The following is a 24486-nucleotide window of genomic DNA, read 5'->3' on the forward strand; positions in this document are numbered from 1 at the left end:
ATTAGCTGGGGAGTCGACTAGTTGAGGAATTCTGAGCTTGTTTGGATGGATGATTTAATCTAGTATAACATCTTTCTTTCACATTTTGTGAAATTTAAACCTAGAAAATAGAAGTGACTGTTTCAAAGAGGAAAGGAAGTGTTTGGTTTTGCCTATTATGGGTTAAACATGGAGCTGATCCCTTTTAACATTTGTTTAATGTTAATATCGTATGAGAAAGGTAGTAGTATTTTCTTCATTTGAAAGACAAAACAGAGAATTAGGAAGTTTAAATAACTTGTCTGAGGTCAAAAGGCAGAGCCTGGATTCAGATTTGGGATTCCCATCTATCTGAGTTTTCACTTTCTTACTATTGTACAAAAGGCTGAACAAATTGAACATTCCTGTTTATCAGTCAGTCATGTGCTTCAGAGAATCTGCTATCCTTTTATTCAAAGGGCATCACTTCTAAGAGTTTATAAAACTATAACACTTTCCATAATTCTGTATTTCAAGTATTTATATTAATGAGATCATTGTTGTAAGATGGTGCTTTTCAGTACATGTAAAATAGGGTTATACTAATAAAATGCCACTTTTATATTTTGGGCTTTTGTATACTATTATATTTAAAAGCTACTACCATAGGCTGAAAAAAAGAAAAAAAAATGAAGGAAGGAAAGGAAAGAAAAAAATAAGAAAATCTTTCAAACTCTTTAGAATTTTTAGAGAGACTTGGCTAGTGTGTAGCAGTATAATTAAGAATAAGGATTTGATTTCCTGATTCTCTGTCCTTTGATCATTCCTTTGTGATATATTGCTTCTTTCAATTACCAAACTCCAGAAGTTATGAATCGATTATCTTTCTAAAATTTGCTCTTTCTCTAATTTAATATGGTTGACAATTTTTCTTTAAAATTAATGTTTTAAAAAATTATGAATTATAGCAGTTATTCCTATGCCGTAGTTGCCAAATCAAAAAGAAAATCTAAAAGTTAAAAAAAAGTAGCAGTAACATCAAGACAAAACTAGGTTTTCAACAGGCAGGGGAAATCAAGTTCTATTTCTAAGGGGCAATTTTAGATTTTAATAATGTAAGATTCAAATTGCAGAAATAAAGGAGAACAGCTTGATTGAGATATTCAGGCATACAATAGTAGTGGAAGACTTTGAGAAGATGTAAAATCCCTAATATTAGAATTGTTCTCTTGGAATTTGGGAATCCAAGGAATTTGTAGAAGGGTTTAAGGAAATTTGTCAACTAAATAGTTGTATCAAATGGGTGTGTGCATTTGCGTGTGTGTGTGTGTGAGTAGTATGTGTGGTGTGTGTGTATGATGTATGTATGTGTATATATGTGTGTGGTATGTGTGTGATGTGTGTATATATGTGTGTATGGGGTATGTGTGTGTCTATACACATACATACCCAGACACATGTGATTTTTCAGAACAAGGGGATCCATAGTTTTCTTCAGACTTTCAAAACAATTCATGTTGACTGTTTTTTACGGACTTCAGATGCTGAAGTCCAAATGTGTTCCTAGGCCTGTTCCTGTTGTAGATTCTGTGATTTTCAGATGACTATTTTTTGTCAGAGAAAAACATGAACATTGATATTATTGAGGGTGAAGTGTGCGTTACTAAAGAACATAAGGGTTGGATATGCCTGCTAGAAACTTCAAAAGAGCATGAAGGAGGTGGATTAAATGGAAAAAAACATATATCCTGAATATATTCTGAGTTAAATAAATCTGAAATCCTTGAGGATGGGAGTCTGGCTTGACTTAATCTTGTATTTGCCTGAAAGCAGAGCATTTAGCTCATAATTATATATCATCTTTTACTCATCACTCATTCTTTCAAGTAGAAGTCTTATCCTCATTTCAATGGATCTTATTAAATTCATGAATATATTCTTCAGGCCCTAAAATTATCAGCATAATACATCTTTGCTAATCCCTTCTTTAAATATGTAAGTGGTAAGAAATTGTTCCTCTAAAATAGAAAGCACTTTCGCTTTACAACTCTGACAGAGGGCTTATCCACCTATTCTAAAAGATTATACTGAAAGCAGATTTTTCAGTAGCCGTTCCTTCCTAAGATTCTAGACTCTCAGGCTAAAATAAAATCCTGAGGCCCCATTCTTCCTCATTGTTGCTATTAATACCTCCATTCCCCAAAGCATATGCAGAGAAAGATTTTCTTTTAGGAAAGGAATATCATTTTATTCCAATTTTAGATTTTTTTCCTTAGTGAATGCCCAAGCAAAGACCTATTTCCAATTCAGGAAATGCAGTTATAGATATGTTTTTAACTTATTTTCTTAGTTTGTTCAGTGGGGTTAGGAATGCTCAGGTAACTTGAATTTTCTTCCATTGTATCAATTAGATTTGTTTTTTCTATTAATAAGAGATTGTATGTTATTGCTGGTAAAAGTTAAAAATAACAAACCCACATTTATTTGAATTTGAACAATGAGTATGCATTTTATAGTCTATGGAATGTATCAATAGTGGTGACATTTCAGTCACTATGACAAAATGTCTGGAAATCACAAAAGGAATTGTGTGTGTGTGTGTGTGTGTGTATGAGTAGTATGTGTGGTGTGTGTGTGATGTGTGTATATATGTGTGTATGGGGTGTGGCACCATTGCAGAGGTGGCCTTCATATCAAGTCACAAAGTTGGTCACTTACCTTATCAATAGGTCAGCTAGCCACTCCTGAAAGAAAATGTATAAAATTGTAAAGACTCTCTAATGATTCCTGTCCCCAAACATTCTTAGGAATATAATCTTTCTTTTGTCCCTTGAATGATAAGCCAGATAAAGATTAAAGTTCTGGTATTATTGAAAAAAGGAGCAGAGGGGCGCCTGGGTGGCTCAGTCGTTGAGTGTCTGCCTTCGGCTCAGGTCATGATTCCAGGGTCCTGGGATCGAGCCCCGCATCGGGCTCCCTGCTCGGCGGGAAGCCTGCTTCTCCCTCTCCTACTCCCCCTGCTTGTGTTCACTCTCTCGTTGTGTCTCTCTCTGTCAAATAAATAAAATCTTTAAAAAAAAAGAAAAAAGGAGCAGAACAGACATTAAAGTAGGCAAGTAGCGGTGTCTACTGTCAAATAGGGGCCAAAACTGGATATCAGATACTAAAGAATGAATGAAAGTGGGGGAGTGAAGATAGTCGGTATTGAGTCACCAATAGATTGAAATTCCCATGAAGTCAGAAACTGCTTCTCACACTGGTTCTGACCATTTGTATTCTTCTCCTTTCTATAGATTCCTCTCAAGTACTTTGCTCAAAGATGTTCAAAATATATCATCTGTGCATTATTTCCTTAGAGTCACAATTTACTTAATGATGGATGAATATATCCCCATCAGTGATTTCAAGGTATATATATTTTTCTGATGACTTTTCTGTTGATTCCCCATAAACTCCAGAGGGAAATTATGCTTCAAATGTATTGTCAGTCTTTGTCTATTTTTTCCACGGGGACATTCAATACTTGGAGTTCATGCCTGTGTATCGCTATATTAAGATCCATGGAAGGCTCTGCTGTGCAAAACTTCCTAGGTCAGGTGCTATTAATTATGTTATATAAACATGTCAAATCGTATGTGATCATTTTGTAATGAAGGGATAAATAGTAGGAACTTAACTAAAACCATAAATTATTCAATACATTTTATTTCTCAATCTTATCAGAGACATGATTTTCTCAGCAATCATTTGCCTTCAACTGAAAGGATCAGGGCAAATGCACAATTTTGGCAAAGAGCAAAACTGTCATTAGCATGATAGCAAGTCATATTGGACACCATTATTGATAAACAAATCCAAGTTGTCCCTTGAATGTATTTTCATATATCACCAAGAGTGTATTCTAGTCATAAAATTAAACAGTTACTTCTCTAACATCTAGAAGAAATGAATGTTCCAGGTAAGAAATGGTTTAAATTGAAAACATTTAAATTCCTCTTTCTAGTACTTGCTTGAATAATTTTTTCATAGGCTGTATATATTTTTTTAAAGATTTTATTTATTTATTTGAGAGAAAGAGTGAGCAAGAGAGAGACCATGAGCAGGGGCAGGGCAGAGGGAGAGGGAGAAGCAGACTCCCTGCTGAGCAGGGAGCCCGAGTCGGGGCTCAATCCCAGGACCCTGGGATCCCAGGACCTGAGCTGAAGTCAGACACTTAGCCAACTGAGCCACCCAGGTGCCCCGCACAGACTGTATATATATTTTTTGAAGATTTATTTATTTATTTGAGAGAGAGAGAGAGCATGGGGGGAGGGACAAAGGGAGAGAGAGAATTTCAGGTAGACTCCCCACTGAAGACAGAGCCTGATGCCACAGAGCTTAATCCTACCACCCTGAGATCATGGCCTGAGCCTAAATCAAGAGTTGGACACAACTGACTGGGCCACCCAGTCACCCCGACAGGCTGTCTGAATCTGAAAATTTCTGTATAAAAAACAGGCTTATAGTCTAAATACTACATGGGTCAGGAAGTAATAGTGGGTTAACATTTGGAACTATAAAAAACACAATCCTGCCCTAGTGGACTCTACAGTAAAGAAAGACATAAATAAATACATGATAAATCTATAATGTGATGAGCTCCATAAAACATAAATTCAGTGGGATCCTAGATGAGGGGAAAAAAGGCAAATCATGACCACCTTGAGATTAGATATTATGGAAAGGAAATGGGGGTAGAGAGGAATTGGAAGATTATGGCATAATTAGGTAGAAGTTATGATAACATATTAAGAAATTATGGCACTACTCTACAATCTAATGATTCTTTCATTTGGACTGTAGAGTGGTATGGAGGTAGGGGGTGAGTGCAGAGTTCAAGCATTATCCATGAACTATGTTGTATACACATACCTAATTTACTATTTTTCAAATGTGTATAAATGCTTCCAGGATTAATGCAGATTCATTACAGAATTTCATTTTTATTTTCTCAGCACTCATTTTCTCAATGAATAGGAATGACCATAATCAGTGCAATATGGAGGTGGTCTGGAAATAATTTGATGTAAAAAAGAGTTGATATTTGTTGAGCACTTACTAGGTACTAGTCATTGCACTAAGCAAGAAGCACTTGTCATTTATCAACCTAACATTAAAAAGTGTGCAAAAAGCGGGCGCCTGGGTGGCTCAGTTGGTTAAGCGACTGCCTTCGGCTCAGGTCATGATCCTGGAGTCCCTGGATCGAGTCCCTCATCGGGCTCCCTGCTCGGCGGGGAGTCTTCTTCTCCCTCTGACCCTCCCCCCTCTCATGTGCTCTCTCTCTCAGTCTCTCTCTCTCAAATAAATGATAAATAAAATCTTAAAAAAAAAAGTGTGCAAAAAGCAGTTCTAGGTAATGGTAAACTATCAAATGATATGAAGGAACAGAATGAAGTAATGAGATGTGCACTTTAGGAAGACGGTTTGTGAAAAACTTAGCAGTAGGGAATGTATATAAGGATAACATCTAAAGCCAAGCAGAAGAATCTTAACCCATGAGACTAACAGCAGAATTAGATAAGGAAGGGCTGGAATGAGAATGTTTTAGAGACTTGGTGATCCATTAGTTATGGTAAATATGCAAGAGGAAGCCATGAATAGATGTAAACAATGTTTCAGTTTACATACTACAAGATACCAGTGACATGAAAAGGGAGGTAGAGGTGGCTGAGAATTAGTAGTTGTAAGACGGACCCTTGTGTCATGGGGAATGCAAAATTGGCTTATGTGCTTTCAGGCTAAAGTCTCTTCCTACAGAGTTACACTCTTTCTGCTTCGTCAGCTAATTAGCAGCATTGAATCTCAGAAAGAGATTAGAATTTAAAGGGCTTCGACACTGTTTTTAATGTTAATTTATTGGCTCCATAAAGCGAATTGCATAAGGTCACACCTTCTTTCAATGAGAAGCTTCAGGAGTTTAGAGACCCATCCTGTTCAGTGGCCTCTTCTTTAGCTTAAGACTTCTCCTTAACCCATCTCTCCTTTGAACACATTTGACTGAAACACTCCCTTAAAAGAGGTGGCTCATTATGTCTGGATATTGAGTTGTGCATTAACAAAGTTGATTATTGGAGTGTGTTTGGTCTGAAGATAGGAATACTAAAGGCATCTTTCCCCCACTATACTATAAAGTCAATTCACTTTTTCACTTTTAATTATTTTGGGGCCTAAAACAAAATGCTTAGACATCAAGCATATATGCATTTTGTACATAAAAATATAAATTATCTGTAATTACCCACCATTAAGAGATACTTTGTTGTGTATCCCTTACAATCTTTTAACTGTATGTATGCCTATGTATAATTTCTTTCACAGTGGCTTTTGCATGTCTGTAATTCAGACACAGTGGATTTCTTTTTTATTTTCCAGCTTTATTGAATTGTTATTGACAAGTAACATGAGTAAGTTTGAGACTTACCATGTGATGATATGATACATGTATATAGTGCAAAATGATTACCACAGTAAGATTAGTTAATACCTGCATCCCCTCACATAACTACCATTTGTTTGTGTGTGTGTGTGTGTGTGTGTGTGTGTGTGTGTGAGATAACATTTAAGATCTAGTATCTTAACAAGTTTCTTATATTCTTTATTTGTAGTTTTATTTGGTGATTGTGTGGTTCCCAAACATCTCTCACCTTTCCCTCTTAGTGGAATATAAATGACCTAAGAGTAGAATTGTCCATTTGGGTTTTTGCTGTATCCCCAGAGCCCAGAACAGTGTCAGACATATACATACTTTTTCCAAGAGTAGGATAAATTATATTTATATATTTCTATCTCATTTATATTAAGTGGAGAGGAATTATCAATTGGTTAAATGTTATTGAAAACATAATTTTACAAGTTAAATAACTATCTTTAAAATAAATGAACCATAACTTGTATAGATGTTTTTGATGCTGAATATTTCGATATTTTCAGTAGCTTTCTATTAAAATACCATTTTGAATGAACATCCTTACAATTATAATGTTGCTAGCCTCTATTTCTTTAATGCCAACTTTTAAAAGTGAACTAATATAAAGGGTATGGGTAGTTATAAGTATATTACTAAGTTCATTTCCAGAAATAAAATACCAGTTTATATTAAATTCTGTTTGCCTATGGTAGAATCTCCTACACCCACCACATCATTATTTCTGAATCTCTTAACAGAAGTGTGTAAGATGTCCTTCTATCAGAGTTCTTCCTGTAGATTCCTCCTTCCAGGAGACACAAACACCAGTCTGTCAGTTTTAGTGGAAAAACACAGTGGAAGCTGCATCCAGGTAAGAATAAACTGGACTCTAAGCAAGTCAAATTTAAGAAGTCAGAGAAAATATTTAAAAATATGGATAAAAAATATGGATAAAAATTAGATATTTGGAAACCTAGTAGATATTCACTTGGTTAGAGTAAAAAATTGATTTGGGAATTAATATGAGACACAGTTGCCTTGACTGTGAAAAAAAAAAAAGGAAATTAATTTCTTCTGAACACTTGTATGATTTATTTTCTACCTGTCAAAAATGATTACAGATATAAAGGTATTCCACAAATTCTAAGCAAATCGCAATCAAATTGGGCTTGATCTTTCCATTTTAACAGTTGTATGCCTTCCTGGAGTAATATTTTCCCACTTTCAATATAGCTATTTATGCAACAGTCTTGCAACGTTAGAAATTCCTTACTATCTATCCACATAGATGTACAGCAGCTGCAGATTAGAGAACAGGTACTCAAGGACCAAGCCTTAATATGAATTTTAAAAGCCACGGGAAAATGAGAATTGTGTATCAGTAAAGCTTGTTAATCTCTATTTTGGCAGGATAGGAGGAGTTCTGGGTGGCAGGAGTCTGAAAGTCTAGAAAAGATTAGAGGATGTTTTCTTCTTTTAATCTCCCTACTCAGCACCAGTTACTTTATGTAAGGGAACCGGGAGGCATCACTTCTCAATATGAATCACACCAAGGGGCTTCCTTAAAACCCTGCTCAGAATGTTGACCTATACTCCATATTTCATCCAACTCCCATGTGAACACAATAGGTAAATAAAAGAAAGATGTATCGTAAACAGAACTGTGGTTTTCAAAGTCTGCTCCGGGACCACCTGATTCAGACCCTGAACAATGGTTCTTAAATTTTGGTTTGAATAAGAACCATGAAGGCAGTTGTGACATAGACACTTTTCTAGACCTTGTTTCCAGACAATGAATCTGTATTTTTGACTATTATACAATACTAATAGAGGTATAACTTACAGTATCACATTTTAAGAATACCGCCCTAAAAATTAATTCAAGTGTTTTGTGCAAAGAAAGAAACTCTTCTTGACTGCACTTTGGTTTTACCAGGTTTTTTTTTTTTTTTTTTAAGATTTTATTTATTTATCTGAGAGAGAGAATGGGAGACAGAGAGCATGAGAGGGGGAGGATCAGAGGGAGAAGCAGACTCCCCGCCGAGCAGGGAGCCCGATGCGGGACTCGATCCCGGGACTCCAGGATCATGACCTGAGCCAAAGGCAGCCGCTCAACCAGCTGAGCCACTCAGGCGCCCCTGGTTTTACCAGGTTTTATACTTGTCTCAAAATTCTAACCACTCAGGAAACATACCCACGACCTATACCACTACACCTCTTCCGTGAGGAACAAGTACTACTTTTCGAAAAGGAACCCTTATATTTTCGCCTTAAAATTAGTATGTGAGATACCGCATCAATTTCAAGAAATTATAACCATAATATTTATAATTACCTTTATATTTAATTATATAATTAAAATTACCTTTACGATCATAATGTTTAGAAGAAATACCATCTACAAAGGTAGGGTAAGCGTTTATGTATGGATTTGACATTGACACCAATGTTTTAACGTAGCTCTGTGACTCTTTAGTCATTTACATTATCTGACCCCTGGTTTACTAGGACAAAATGAGATGTTTGGATATGATTTCTGAAAAACTCATGTTTTTATTGTTTTCTGTTTATTTTGTTTATTTTTCAAGCATATATCTCAAAGTGAATGCTTATAATCCGCTCTTTTGATTGTTTTTCATTACGTATATTAAAAAAAAAGTTTGACCAGTGACTCAACACTAGCTGCTCATTAGAATCATACAAGGAATTCTTAAATACCTAAGCTTGGCCTCACACCAGAACAATAGAATCAGGATCTCTAGAGATGGGATTAATGTATCACATTTCTCTCTCTCTTTTTTTAAAGATTTTATTTATTTATTTGAGAGAGAGAATGAGATAGAGAGAGAGAACATGAGAGGGGGGAGGGTCAGAGGGAGAAGCAGACTCCCTGCCGAGCAGGGAGCCCCATGCGGGACTTGACCCTGGGACTCCAGGATCATGACCTGAGCCGAAGGCAGTCGCCTAACCAGCTGAGCCACCCAGGCGCCCCTGTATCACATTTCTCTTAAAGCTGTCTAGGTAATACCAGTTGACAGCATAAGTTGGGAATTACTGGCATGGATTATTGGCAAGGCAAGTTTTGATTCTGAGATTAAAACTCATCTTCTCATTCACATGTTGCTTACGTTTCTATCTCAGTGGACATGTGAATTTCAGCTTACGTTTCTTCAGCTGCACAAATGCTTCTCTCTCTTTCTGTTTGTTGGAAATAGACACAAATAAAAAGGAAATACCTAAGTCATTATTTCATAAATGCTAAGGTCTATGACCAAATTCTCTATGAGAAAAGAAAAAACTAGAATAAAATTGTCCATTTTTTCTGAAAGTCACTTTTGTTCAGCTTAAAGATTTTTTCTTTATTCCGAGATAAGTATTGTTTTACTATTTTGGTGTGGAAATATTTTCTTGAAGAAATGGATGGTGAAATTACGTGATTGATGTCTGAATGGCTTAATTCAGCAAAATAAATTTTGACAAGTCTATGTCAGTATTTAGTTTGTGAAATTTTCTGATCAGTGGAAGTTTGGGAAGCATTGACTTAAATAACTGAGTTAATGCCCAACTGTCTTTTGACCTGCAGAGTTTAGGGAAGTAGCTATTTACCAACCATTATGGTTATATTTCAATTCTAAAAAAATTAACCACACCACTGAGAATGACTAAATGTAAACTGTGCTTATTTACATATTGTTCTTCTATGTTGCATATACTGCACCTATATATTGTTCTATGACCTGCTTTTCTATTTCACAGTATATTAGGAAAATATTATGTTCATAATATATAGCATGATTATATTAATTATTATTATATTATTCTATTGATGGATCTAGGATATTCTCAAATTTTTGCAAATATAATGAAATTTTCAATCAGCATCCTATTATGTGTGTATTGTACACATGCAAATATTTCTATAAAGTACATTTTTAAAATATCTCTTTGGAGAGATACTATTATTTTCAAAAAGCTAGAATTATTTTTCATTCTCTGTGAGAATTTATTAGAGTTCTTGTTCCCTCACTGCCCTACACAAGATATTACCAATATCTATAATTTCTAACAATCTAGGGAAAAACCGCATCTCTAAAAGAATTAATCTCTTTCTAATTTATATGTTGGAGTATTTGCAGTTTTTCTTCTGTGAACTGCATGTTTATAACCGTTTTCTGCTTTCTGCTTGTTTTTCTGGTTCAGATTATTTTTCTCTATTGTTCTTATGAGAAAATGGATATTTCAGAGATTCAGTGTTTGCCCAAATGTTAAACACACAGCTAGTATATTGCAAAGGTCAGATCTCAACCCAGGCAGTTTGGCTCTATCTCCAGAACTCTCCAGCACTTTACTGATACCACAAACACTATGGGCTGGAAAGACCAAAGCTGAACAGTAGGGCTAAAACAACAAGGTAAACAGTCAAAGAAATAAAGATTAGATTTCAGAACCTGTTCTTGGAGAAGCCAGCTGGTCAGAAATCTACATAGGAAATAGCAAAAACAAAGATTATTTGGTGCAAAAATTCTTGGATGATTATATTATATTAAAAGCCAGCAGGAACAAGAAAATAAACTTGGGAAACCAGGCTTGAGTGTTAACGGGTTTCCATGGAGTCTGTTTCTTTTTCTTCTTGCTTATGGAAGACACAAAAATCCATGCAACCCACCAGGGTACTTTATTCTGCTGTAAAGACATGGTTCGTCATCACATTCAGGCACAGTTGGTCCTTGCCAAATGGCCCTACCTGAAGATTTGCTCTTCTCATGGTGATGCTACTGTCACCTCTTTGATATATTGCCCACCTAATAAATCCAGGTGTCATTTCCCCGTGGACAATTTTATCAAAGTTTTTACAGTAAGACTCACATTCTGTGGTTGGATCTTTATATTTTAAAAAAAGAGGTAAAAGCGTTTTACATTTCCAGTCTTCTCTGTATCTTATACTTGGTGACACTCATGCCAAGTGATTTAAACATTATTGATTTAAGCTTCATGCAAAAGCTGAATAGAGAGTTGGAAGGAAACCCAAACTGACTCTGCGGGTGGGGTCTGGCAGGCTCACCTTGCAGGCCCCAATTTAGACTGAAAAGGCAAAGGAAATAGAGCAAAGCAAGAGACAGTTTGTCTGCCAGGGATGGAGCCCCACTGAAACACTGGAGAAAGATATGTCTCCTTGTCCTATAATTCTTGTTTTCCTTAGATGTAGTATTTTTCTTTTCCATTTCATTATTTTTTTCTCTTCATTAGCTTGAAATTTACATGCTCTTTCCACACTGGTACTACCTATCCTTAATATTTGGCTTAACAAAATTTATATATAGTTGAACAAAACAGCTTTTTGTTCTTCCAAACAATACAAGGATATTAGAATAGTTTCATGTGGGCTATATTTTCTCCTGAATGAAAGACTATTGCAACTGCGTGACTAAGTTCCATCTTGTGAACTGTTAAGTCTAAAAATTAGGCATTTATTTTATTTATGATTGTTTAATAATTTTTCTTGACTTAGCCATATGTTTTTCTATTATTCTTCATTTTTTCATCTCCTCTTTATTCTGGCATTTTTCTTTTTCCTTGAGTATATTTTAATAATTTTTAAAATAAATCTTTGCAACTTTTATATGTCTGAATCCTTAATTTGCTCTTGAAAGGTGTCCTGAGAATTGTTTTCTTGTCTCACATTATAGATATTATTCCACTTTTTAAAGGTTTCTCTTTTTATTGTTGCAAAATCATCTGTCTCATCCTTGGTAAGTACACTATTTGTTTTTAAATGTTTGCTGCTTTTTTGGTTCATCTCTTTAATGTCCTTTTATTTGATTTTACTGTAATATTTTGAATTGCCAATGTTAAGAGTATTGGAGCTTCCTGAATATGATAATTCCTGTCTTTCTGCAAGAGTCGAAAATGTCCAGTTATATTTCAGGTATGTCCTTGATCTCATTATTCTGGCTCTTCTGGAATCCTAAGTAGACAGATGTTTTAAAAAATACTTATTATGTGGCTCAGTATTTCTTCCATAGTTTGTGTCACTTAGTCCTTCTCTGCTGCATTATTTCCTGAATCTATCTTCAAATTCCTTCACTCTCTTTTTGACTTTGTCTAACTCGATGTTTAAACTGGCTATTAAATTTCTAAATTTAATTCTTTTGTGCTCTTAAACTTTCTTGCAGTTTTTAGTTATTTTCAAAAGACTATTATGAATAGCCTCTGGATTAATTAGTTACCCTGTATGAACTTTTAAATACTTAAAATCAATTATTTTGTGTGCTGTCTCTCGTACTTCCAACAGCAGCAGTGCTTCTGTTTCTGATTCTGTTATTTAATACTAATGCTTAATCTTGGTCCTGTCTGCTTGTTTCTTATGTATTCATTGTGAGTTAATAAACCTTGAATCTTGACCTTTAAATTCTGGCTTTGGTTTTATTTAGTTATTTCATTTCCCCAGGGACAGTTTGTGTTTGTGTCTCTAGAGTCCTGGAGGCATTCCTATCTGGGGTCTTTTTAATCTAAATGATCTGTTTGCCATATTTTTCAGTTGTGAAAGAAGAGTGAGTTCTCTCTCCACACAAGCATGAGACCAGGCTTGTGGTTGGGAAACCCCAGGGGAAAATTTTTCCTTTCTATTCCTTTCACTCTCCACATGCCTACATACATTCACATCTTCTGAGAGTAAGCATTTGCTTTGTTTTTGTTTTTCCTGGTTCATTCACTATGGGTTATCTTTCTCAGGGTTCAGGTTTTATGCAGTGGTCTCTGATCAGATAAACATCTCATTTTGCATGGGCTTTAAAAGGCTTTATCTCTTAGCTCTGGAGTGGTAATATGCATAAACCAACTGTGCTAAGCTACCAAGGACAATACAACATCCCCAGGACAAATGCAAGCTTGAACAATTGTTTGTCTATCTGAATTTGTACATTCTTGCATTTTTTTCAGAAAATAACCCAACCATACATTTTTAAATTATCCATTGAACAGTTTTAGGTATTTTATACCTAGAAAATTTCTCTGAACATCTAATCATCTGTATTGTTAGAAAATAAAACCCCTGGTGTATTTGTTTTTTGTTTAGAAAAGTGTAAGTTTGTAAAGATGTCACTTTACTCCATATTTGTCCATAAATAAAAAGGAAAGTCACTGCAGCATTGCATTTTGAGAGTTATTTGGTAACCTTGTTATTCTAAGGGGTGTATATAAAAACAAATATGAAATTTAAAAAATGAAGACTTGAAAATTTAGTAATGAAAGCAAAAGAGCCCTGCCAGGTATTAAGACATATTTCAGAACTTGAGTAATAGTTAAATGTAAGGTACTGGCACAAGGAGAACCATGTAAGATCAATAAAACAATGTGGAGTTAAGCATTAGACCCAAAGAGATACAAAAATTGAAAGTAGAATTCCAATATAAAGTAGAAAAAATGAGTTACACAATACTAATGTTATAAAGGATTGGCTGGTCATTTGGAAACAATACAGCTAAATTCCAGATATTAATTCCAATATAATCATTGTTAATTACAATGATTAACATAAAATAGTAATACTTGATAATCAAATTTTATCATAGAGAAGACTTTTCTAAGAATAATTTAAAACCCAGAATTCATATGGAAAAATATTGATAAATTCCATTTATATATAAAACACAAATGGCTGAAAGGCCAAAAGGTAAAAATAATGGTAGCTAATGGAAGTAATAGAAGCTAGAGAGAGTTGGAGAAGGTCAGAGAGAGAATAAGTGAAATAAGTGGGGATAAGTGAAATAAGAGGGAAGAAAATGTTGAGGAAGAGAAGGAAAGAAATAATGACAGGAAAGAAGGAAGGAGGGAACGGGGGAAGGGGTAAGGAGAGAAGGAGGATGGGAGGGCAAGCTGTAAGCTCCATAAAATTATGAATCACATTTGTATGATACATCACTGTATAGTCAATATTTATCATGTATGATGCCACAGAGTTTGTAGACAAAAAACAAACAAAAGCTAAGTAGATTTAAAATAAATCAAATAATTCTGAAGAAAAAGAATTGACCAGGGAGAAAAACAGGCACCTCATAAAAGAGAATACAAGGAATTGATAAACACTTGAATTTTATTCAAAGTGGTTAATAATTGAACAAATAAAAACAACACATGAGAAATATAGTTCATTTTTCACATGTAACACTGCTGAGAAAAATTTAATAAACCTGACAATACAAATCTTGGCAAGGTTGTGGCACATCCAGAACACTTACACATTGTTGATTTGGTTTTGAATTCTATAACGGCATTAGAGAGCAATTTAACAGTGTTTAGTAAATGTGGTTATTCACATCCACCTTGACCTGGCAATAGGCTGTAATATTCTCCTAAAAGTCCACAAGAAAATTCATAATAATATTGTTTATAGTGGGAAAAAATGGAATAACTTTCTGAGAAAAGAACATATGAAAATGCAGGATATACATCCAATGGAATACTGAATAAAACTTTAAAAAAACAAGGAATAAAATAGATCCATGTAGTTAAGCACTGCTAAATCTCAAACACATATATTTGAAGGAATAGAGCAACTTGTGGAAGTATGCATATGATGTTTCCAATTATGTAAAGTTTAAGAGCATGTATAACCATACTAGCTATTATTTAGGAATATATACATTTACAGTAAGTTTAGAAGACTTACATATGAACAATAAGTTTAAAATCTAGGACCCAATTTTATTAGAGGTTAAGGTGGAGTATGAGTTCAGGGAGGGCATGAAGTAGATAGGCAGATAGATGGTTTAAGAAAGCTATTTATTGTTTGGTTCTCTACAGTTTTTTATGTAATTATTAAATATTTAATAAGGAAATAATTGAAATGAAAAGTAATTAAATATTCAATGTTGGAGAAGTTTATGGTGGTATTTTGAATGTTGCCATCTACTGGGTCACTCAAACACAAAAATCCTGGGTTTATCCTTAGTCATGCGCTCTCCTTCCTCCTCCCCCTAAAAACCACTAAATAGCAATACCTGCTGGTTTTATCTAAATGTTTTTTTAGTCTCTTCCCTCTTGTCTTTCCTAATTACCTCTAGTTAAACTTGAATCCTCTTTCACCTGGATGGTAGTATTGAACTTACTATTCTACTTGGATCTATTTTTTTTTCTCTAAACCAACTTTAACTAGAGAAAAACATAAATCCAATCATGCTACCACACTCTGATCCTTTTAGTGACCCCACATCTTATAGGATATAGTCCAAACTCCTTAGTGTAGACTCTCCCTGATCTGTCCATACCTTGTCCCCGGTCTGCTTCTGACCTTTACATATTTATACTACTTAATTATTAAGATATTATTATTATAGTATTTCTATGCCATAGTAAAAACATCCACTTATTTTTCTCTTTGTCTAACATACTGTATGCCCTTTACCAGAATGCTCATTACCCAAATAACATTTCTCCTTTAAACTAAGATCAGGAATTATTTCCTCTAGGAAGAGTTTTTTGAATACTCTGGCTGACTTAAATATTTATCTTCTTTGCTCCCATAGCATGGTGTGGATATCTTTTTCTTCACATGTAACAGCTTATTTTAAAATAACCTATTTCAGATTTATTGTATTTTTGTGGACAAAGAAAGGGCCATGTTTTATTTTTCTGCATAGCCTTAACATTTAGGCCTGGGGTCAGAAAATATTTTCCATATTTAGGTTTTGCAAAGCATTCTCAACTCTGCTGTTGTAACAAGAAAACAACCATAATATATAAACAAATGAGTGTGGTTATATTCCAGTAAAACACTATTTAGAAAAAATATGGGCCAAATTTGATTTGTGGGTCATGGTTTGCACACCCCTTATTTTGGCAAATGTCTAGCAAAAAGTAGGTGGTAAATTAAGGCAGGTAATACCCAACCTTTTGTAACACCCTATCAAAGACTCGGTCCATACTCTTGTAGCTACCTCCTTTTGCAGAAGTCAGATTCGAACTGGTCTAAGTTGGTGAGGAAATTATCTGCCCTCAGGTTCCTCCCACATCTTTTCTGTCTATCACCATGACACATCCGGCTCTCATTCCAGTGAGGGGTTGGTGACAAAGCAACATTACCATGGCCTGTGAGAAGCTGGCTTTCTCTTGAAGCAGGGCCTATTTCCTTTCTCCATTTGCACTTATATAACCAGCTTGCTTCTACATACAACTCAGGGCCCACAGAGCTGTGATTTTTGGACCTGTACTAAATGAACATGGGTGCCAAGACCTCAGAATGTACATTGAGCTGCTGTCCCTGAGCAAAGCACATTGCAGAATTTTGCTCAGAAGCAGAGAGTGTGGGCCTGTGGGTTAATTTGGCCATGTTTCTCATGTGATGCTCACAGAAAGGAGAATTTCGCACATTCTGATGTCCTTTTATTTCAAGTCCTTCCTGACTTGGCCCCTCATACTTTCTCTCTCCCCAAGCACGTATTTGTTTTGTCCTTTCATGGCATTATGAAATGCAGTGGAATTTCAGAAGTCTTGGAACATTTCAGACCCATCATAATAACACCCCTGGGAAAGGGGCAGTGATAGACTCAGGTGTCTCTTTTAAACACAACGATCCATTTCAGTTAAAACAGTAGGGTTTGCCATCATAGAAGCCTGTCTCCATGGCAGTTGCCAAGATGAATGAATCAAAATTTGGCAGCTCCTAGGTTTAAAATCTTTTTCAAAGCCAAATTTCTACAAGGGAGATGGTGGGAAGTGGGAACTTGGGTAATTTATCTCTACTGCTTTATTGAACAACCCTGAGAAAAAGTTGCTTTTTGTTGTTGTTTTTGTTTTTGCTTTTCAAGAAAATGGGAGAAGAAACATTTTCTCAGCTACCCTGAGTGGTTCTCACACCTTCTTATCTAATTTGTAGTCTTTGCTTTTCACTTTTTTTTAATGGTGCTGTACTTGACCGATTTCATAAAATACTGTTATCAAATATTCAATTAATATCAACCTTTTGCAGCTAAGAATCATTCAATAATTTTAACTGAATGTGTGAATTTTCACCAATTTTAGATGTTGTTCATAGTGCCTTCCTAGTTAAAGACAGGAAGTTTATTTTATTTAACAGGTTATAACAGAATCAATTTTCTTAAGTCTTCATTAGGAGAAACCTCAGCCCTGCATTTAAGACTTCCAATTGATTAAGTCAAACCCATCCAGATTATCCAGGAAAATCTCCCTATGAAAATTAATAAAGGGAAACCTTACTGAAAATGGAGTCAGGAATCCCTGAGGGGGAGCTCTCATGCGTGTAACACCTGTCCTGCTTATTTTATATTCCTTGGCAGGAAGAGGCTTACTTTCCCCTAGCAGGAGGAAGAAAGTTTTTCCTTCCTTAGCAATAGCCTTGCCGATGAGATGCTGCCATCTATCAGCCAATGAGAAACTACTACATTTCAAACTCCCAGTTTCCTCCGATGGACTGGACTTCTGTTCAAAACAACTCCTCCCAACCCGCCCCCCCACCCCCACCATACTTTTCTCTGTAAAAGACCTCTCCTCTCTTTTGTTCTTGGAACTTGCCTATGGTTTGCCATAGTTTGCATGTCCCAAATTGCAATTACTCTGCTATTTCTGAATAAACTCTTTATGCTGGTAAAATAACTGGCTATTTTTAAGGTCCACATCCCTTACTTAAAGTCAGATGATTAAGGGTTTTAATTACATTAAAAAAAATCTCTTCTCAGCATCACCTACATTAGTGCTTGATTGAATAACTGGAGACTAGCTCAACCAAGTTGACATGTCCAAAGAGCTATCACAACTGTAATCCTTAGTTACTATGATCCTATTTTCACTCATGTAGCTCTTTTGTTTTGCTTTTCTTCCTTCCCTCTCATTTTTTCTCTCTTCTTTCATTCTTCCTATGGAGTCATGACTTGTATTCACAAATGTGTCTGCTTCTCCTCTCTGGACAGATGGTGGGATTCCATTTCCTGGCCCTCTCATAGTTTCATTGGATCCTGTGTCTAGTTCTGTCAGTGATACGTGAAGATGTCACTGGTGAGAAATCACCTAGCACAATGATGGACACAAACCATGACTTGTGTAGGTACAATTAGGATGGGAAGATAAGCTATCTACCCATGAACTTTTGACCAATAAGTCTCATCAATTCGTTATAAGTTGAAGGACACAGAGATCAGAGAAAGGAGATATTCCAGTGAGCCTAAATATAGGTGCAGGTTAGCTGGGCAATGGAATATAACAAAACAGGGTGAAGGCAGGGTGAGAATGGGCATTGTGAAACACACTTAGTTTCAATTCCTTTTATTAATTTTTTCCATTTTTAAGTGTGTTCATTTCTTCACATTTTTGTGCATATAGTTTGTTCTACATATTATTCTAAGATTCCTGCCCTCACAGAGATTGTAAAATAAAAGAAAAATTGTGTAATTATATACTGTGGTAAGTATTAAGTAACAGGTTGCTGAGAGAGTAAAAAACTTTTCCAACCTATTTTTTTTTATTATTTTTTTTGGTGGGCAACAAAGCAAGGTTTATTGAGTGATAGCAAAGTGATAGGACAAAGCTCCCAAAGAGGGAGGGAACCTGAGAGGTTTGCCCCTTCAACCTATTTTAGATGAGAAGTTCAGAGGAGACTTTCTGAAGCGAGGGTGTGAACCACACCTGAGTAAGGAGAAGTGCACTGTATGAAGAGGGGAGGCAAGAGAAGAGACACAAGTCCATAAGGCAGGGAAATCTCCGATATGTGGAAAGCCAGTGCAATTAAAATATAGAAAGAAAGGTAAAGCCTGGTATGAGAGAGGTGGGAGACCTAAGTTACTACCAGATTTATTTAGAATCGTGTAGGCCACAAAACCAAGGTAGAGACATTTATTTTTAGATGCTAAAGGAATCTGTGTGACCTATGGTAAGGTAATTTTGTCTCTGAGCCTCAATTTCTGTATTTGTAAAATAAAAATGCTTCCCCCAAATCAATATAATAATTAAAGCAAGGCATGTGAAAATGTAAAAATCTTAGCCTAGTTCTGGACCATTCAAGCAAAACTAAACACCAGGATCTCCTCATTTTCCTTAGTGAACACAATTTATACACACACACACACACACACACACTTTTTTTTAAATTCTTTATTTAAATTCAATTTAGTTAACATATGCAGTATTATTAGCTCCACGGGTAGAATTTAGTGATTCATCAGTTGCATATAACACCCAGTGTCCACGATAGCCAGAATAAGGAAAGAGCCCAGATGTCCATCGACAGAAGAATGGAGATACACACACACACACAATGGAATATTATTCAGCATATATATATTTCTAAGATAATTTAAAAGAGAAAGCTGACCTAGTTTATGTGAAAAAATCTTAGGACTTTTTTTTGGCTGCTTGGCATTCACTTTGGTAGTCAGGTAGTATCTTAGGCGATAGCCAACTTAGGAGAGGTAAGTTTTTACAAATACTTTAACATTGAAATGTATTTTAACTACTGTTTTTCAGTCATGTGGCACCACAGACAAGAAATCGAACAAACAACCTGAGTTTTCCATATCCTTTATCTCAACTGGCATTCAGTGACTGATAAGATCCAATAGGCTTCACATTATTGTTTGTGGAGCAAGTTATCCTAAATTTTATGAATGACTGAGGTTCATTGGTCAAAGATGGGAAAAAGGTGAAAGGGTATAGTGTGAAAGCTGTATTCCAAATTACTCTGGGCAACAGATAGAAAAAAAAAAAAGGAGAACAAGAAAAGCACTATGTAAATACATGACCGTTTACAACTGGTAAAGATGTCATGGTTCACAGAAAAATATCAGAGAATAGAAGCAGACATACTTGCAAATTTTGTTTCTCAGAGTTCATTTCATGTTGTATTTTACCACTATATCTCCATAGAATACGTTTATTATTTTTCACTAAGACTTTGCTGCAAATCCACTGTGGAATTTGGCAGCTGACATTTAAACCCTCTCAGCACTACTTTCATTATATGTAAAATGAGAAAGTTGGATGAAATGATCTCTAATGTCATAAAAAATTAGGTCTCTCATTTCTTTAGTTCCCAGAGAGATACGTTATGCTGCAGTTTAATTTGTGAAGTAATTTGACAGCCAATTTTCTTTGATGATATCTTATTGTTGGGGGAGTTAAAATAAAGATGGTAATTTTAAGTCATGGCTGCAAAGGCCAAAATTCTCCACGATAAAATGCAATGATTTCTCCTTGTCCTGTTCTTCCTCCTCCTCATTTTTCTTCTTCCTTGTCTTTTTTCTTCACTGTCATCATTACAAAGGTCTCATAAAAAATGTTCCACTACACAAACAAAGCACTAGCATTAAACCATAACTTTTGAAAATGTATCATCTAAAACCACCAGCAGAACACAGTTTACTGTCTTTTATGTAGGCAGATTGAGATCTGGCCTTACCGAGACTCAAGAAATATCTAACTGGTCTACCAAGAAGCAAGTTCCATCAATTCCACTTTGCTCACTATTTACAGCTCAGTTCAGATATAACTTCCTACTAAAAACCTGAGTTTTCTGCAGATTATGATGGTTTTAGATCACAGAAACACAAAAATACAAATAGGTATTACTTGTACCTTATGCTTGAAAGGACCTTCAAACAGCCTATCAGAGGAACATTTTCACAGATGGTTTCCAGAATCCTCTTTCTCCTCCTCCCTTTTCATCTTTTGTTCTTTATTCTTTTTCATTTTTCTTTGTAACCAACATGCCCATAACACCATCACCAAAATCAAGGGGATAGACAAATCCAATAACTCCCAAAGTTTCCTCATAATCCCTGCTTATTATTTTTGTGGTAATAACACTTAACATATCTACTCTGTTAACACATTTTGAAGTACATGATACAGTATTGTTAACTACAAGTGCTATGTTATACAGCAGGTCTCTAGAGCTTATTCATCTTGCATAGCTGAAACTATAACCATTGAACAAGAACTGCCCATTTCCTCCCAGCCCCTGGCAACCACTATTGGGTTCTCCTTCTTATATCCAAATCCAAGGTGTACATGAAAATAAAATGGCTTCCCTTTTACCAGGATCCACCTTGATTAGAAAGTAATGGTATTTGTCAATTATTTGTTTCAATTGTACTAAGTTCCTATTACTCTCCTCTAAAACGGGGACAACAGTACTTACTGCTCTTGCTCAGCATAAATCAGATGCAATCATGTTTGTATAAAACACTGAGGAGAGGGGCTGGATGTAACCCCAAAGTACTAGAAGGATCCTGGCTGTGACTGAACCACTTTGGAGATTTTCAGAACACTAAATTATAGCCCTCAGGTCTTAAACATAATTCCAGGAGCTTCTGTCCCCCAAATCATTTTTTTAAAAGATTTTATTTATTTATTTGAGACAGAGAGAATGAGAGACAGAGAGCATGAGAGGGAGGAGGGTCAGAGGGAGAAGCAGACTCCCTGCCGAGCAGGGAGCCCGATGCGGGACTCGATCCCGGGACTCCAGGATCATGACCTGAGCCGAAGGCAGTCACTTAACCAACTGAGCCACCCAGGCGCCCTGTCCCCCAAATCAAATATGGGTAGTTATTTATGAGCCTTGCTTCATGATATTTCCTCTTCACTGCAAAGGATAGAGGGGATTTCTCTTGTCCAGGGTCTCCTGCATATTTACTGATGGACAGCTAGTGTTTCACGGCTTCCCTGTAGTTTTGACTATTGGGTCCCAAAGTCTTTTGGGACTGTCTCACCTTAAAGGTGCTATACAAATAGAGGATCCAAATCCACATTCTTCTTCTCTGCCTGTGAAAGTCTACAGAGTCTGTGGTCGCATCGGGTTACCTGCCCTCCAGTGAGGGTAAATAACAATCCGGATGTGCCCATATTCATGCAGACCATGTATTTTCTAGTTGGCTAATTCATGCTCACTGTAGCTGAAAGGATCCCTGCTTTAGACAGCTTCCTTCTCTCTGAGGCCCTCAGGCTGAGAAGCCAGCCTAACATTTTGTTTTCTTTGTCTACGCAAAATGAAAGCTTGCTAACTTAGATCAGACTGTGACAACTCTATTTCTGAAAGAATCTATTCATTACTCACTGAGCCAGTGTTAATGTGGGAATTTCCCAGGAGGTAGAGCAAAAAGAAGCACTGATTCTCTTCTTTTCCTATACAGCCTGGGATCTGGCACTTCCTAGATAATGTGATTGTGGTGGAGTCACTGAACTTTCGGGGGCCCCAATGTCCCCCTCCTCATTTTTAAATAAGAGCAAAATCATCCATCGAACAAAGGTAGCACAGCTGAAAACGTGCTTTGTAATGAAAGTATAGGAATGTAGAGTTTTGCATACTAGAATTTCTAAAATAGCAACAATAAAATGTTTCTAGAGATTAAAACAGCAGATTTGAGAAAAACAAGGTTGTTTGAAAAAGAATTAAGATCTGGACTCTGAATTAAAAAAAATCAATATTAAAATGCATGCTTCTCCTATTAGTCACACAATATGTATAATGTATTTCATTCATTACTTGAATCCTATTTTAATTATTTTTCCCCAAACCCATCCTCATTATTTTATTTATAAATGCATGATTTATCATAACAATTAGATGCTATTTTTGCTTACCAAGTGGACAAAGATTTTTAGCAAGCCAAGATGTCCAATATTTTCCAAAAACAAAAACTTACAAACATAGCTGTTAGAATGAAAATTGATATAATCTGTCAGCAAGCAAACTTGACCATACGGATTAATATTCTTATAAAGTTCATAGTCTGATGGAGAATTCCACTTCTAGGATACTGTTCAAAGGCCAAAATTGAAGATAGTTTTAAAGATTTAGCTACTAGGAGAGTGATGATAGCATTGTTTAGAATAGGAGAAAGAGAGAGACTCTCAAAATGTTAAGAACTTTACCATTTGTTAAGTAATGCAGTGGTAACCAATTGATGGTTGTGACAACATTTATAAAGGAGAAAATAACAAGTGAACTAGAAATTTCTCAGACCATCAAAAAGACACCTAGGAATTATGAAAAGTGATTCCAGTTAAAATGAGAAAGTTTTATGGAATCACCTTGAGTAGCATGTGTGGTGGGGCAGGGGTGGGGGAGGGATGATGGAAATGTTTCCTTGGGTCAGAGTCATTACTTTGCCAAAAAAAATTGGATTAGATTGCATTAAGTAAATGTGATGAATATCATGTTACTTAGATAGGTAGATTTCACAAGGCAATGAATCCTAATGGTTATAAGGTATACCTTATAAGGTATAAGGATTTCAGAAGCCTTGGGAAAATGTGAAACATTTGCCAGAATGGAAATTCCCCACTGACTCTCCCCAAGTAGGGAAAGACACTGGTCATAGCATCACCTCATTCATCCCCAAACCAGCAGAAACTGGGCAGAAGAAGAAGTCACTGACTTTCAGAGAATTCCAAATGTTCTTAAGATTGAAAACCTGAAAAATAAACAGAAAGTAGGGAATTATTTTTCTGGATGTCTCACATCCAGTAGAGGATGTAGTGCAAAGATTCCAAATGGGAAAGAAAATATTAGTGGAAGACCATGGGGCATGAGAAGTGAAGGGAGAGAGAGACGGAGAACACGCCCCAGTGGACTTTCTCTAAGGATTTAAGCAATAAGCCTTTTTACTTGCTGAGATATAAGATAATAAGATCATTGGGTGGGAGGCTTTATTTCTAATTTTCTTCCCCTAACTTCCTGTAATTAATTGTACCCTCAGTAAAAGATTACTTAAACCATCATCAGAATCCTATGTATATTTGATTCAGGGAAGGAGAAGGAAACAAAATTCTTTGATAGGTGGTAACCAGAACCTTTTCCATAATCCCATGATGGAAATCAGTAACAGTCGTTTTGTCAAACAAAATATTTGTGAGTGGTATTTCTCATTGATAATATGGGTGATTTTATTATGGCTTGTTCTGATTCCCTTTCCATATTATGTTTTTTACCTGAATTTTCTCTAATTACTATGTATAATCTTGTAATAAGGTCTACACCTTATTACAAAAATTTAAAAAAAAAAAGGTCTACACTGATGACCAATTTTACTTTAGGGTAGTATTCCCAGTCAAGGCCATGAGATAGAACGACAGTG

This window comes from Mirounga angustirostris, unplaced genomic scaffold (assembly GCF_029215605.1).
Source record: "Mirounga angustirostris isolate CCGP_5_RB_7025 unplaced genomic scaffold, mMirAng1.0.hap1 SCAF_4, whole genome shotgun sequence".
In the NCBI taxonomy this organism is placed as follows: Eukaryota; Metazoa; Chordata; class Mammalia; order Carnivora; family Phocidae; genus Mirounga; species Mirounga angustirostris.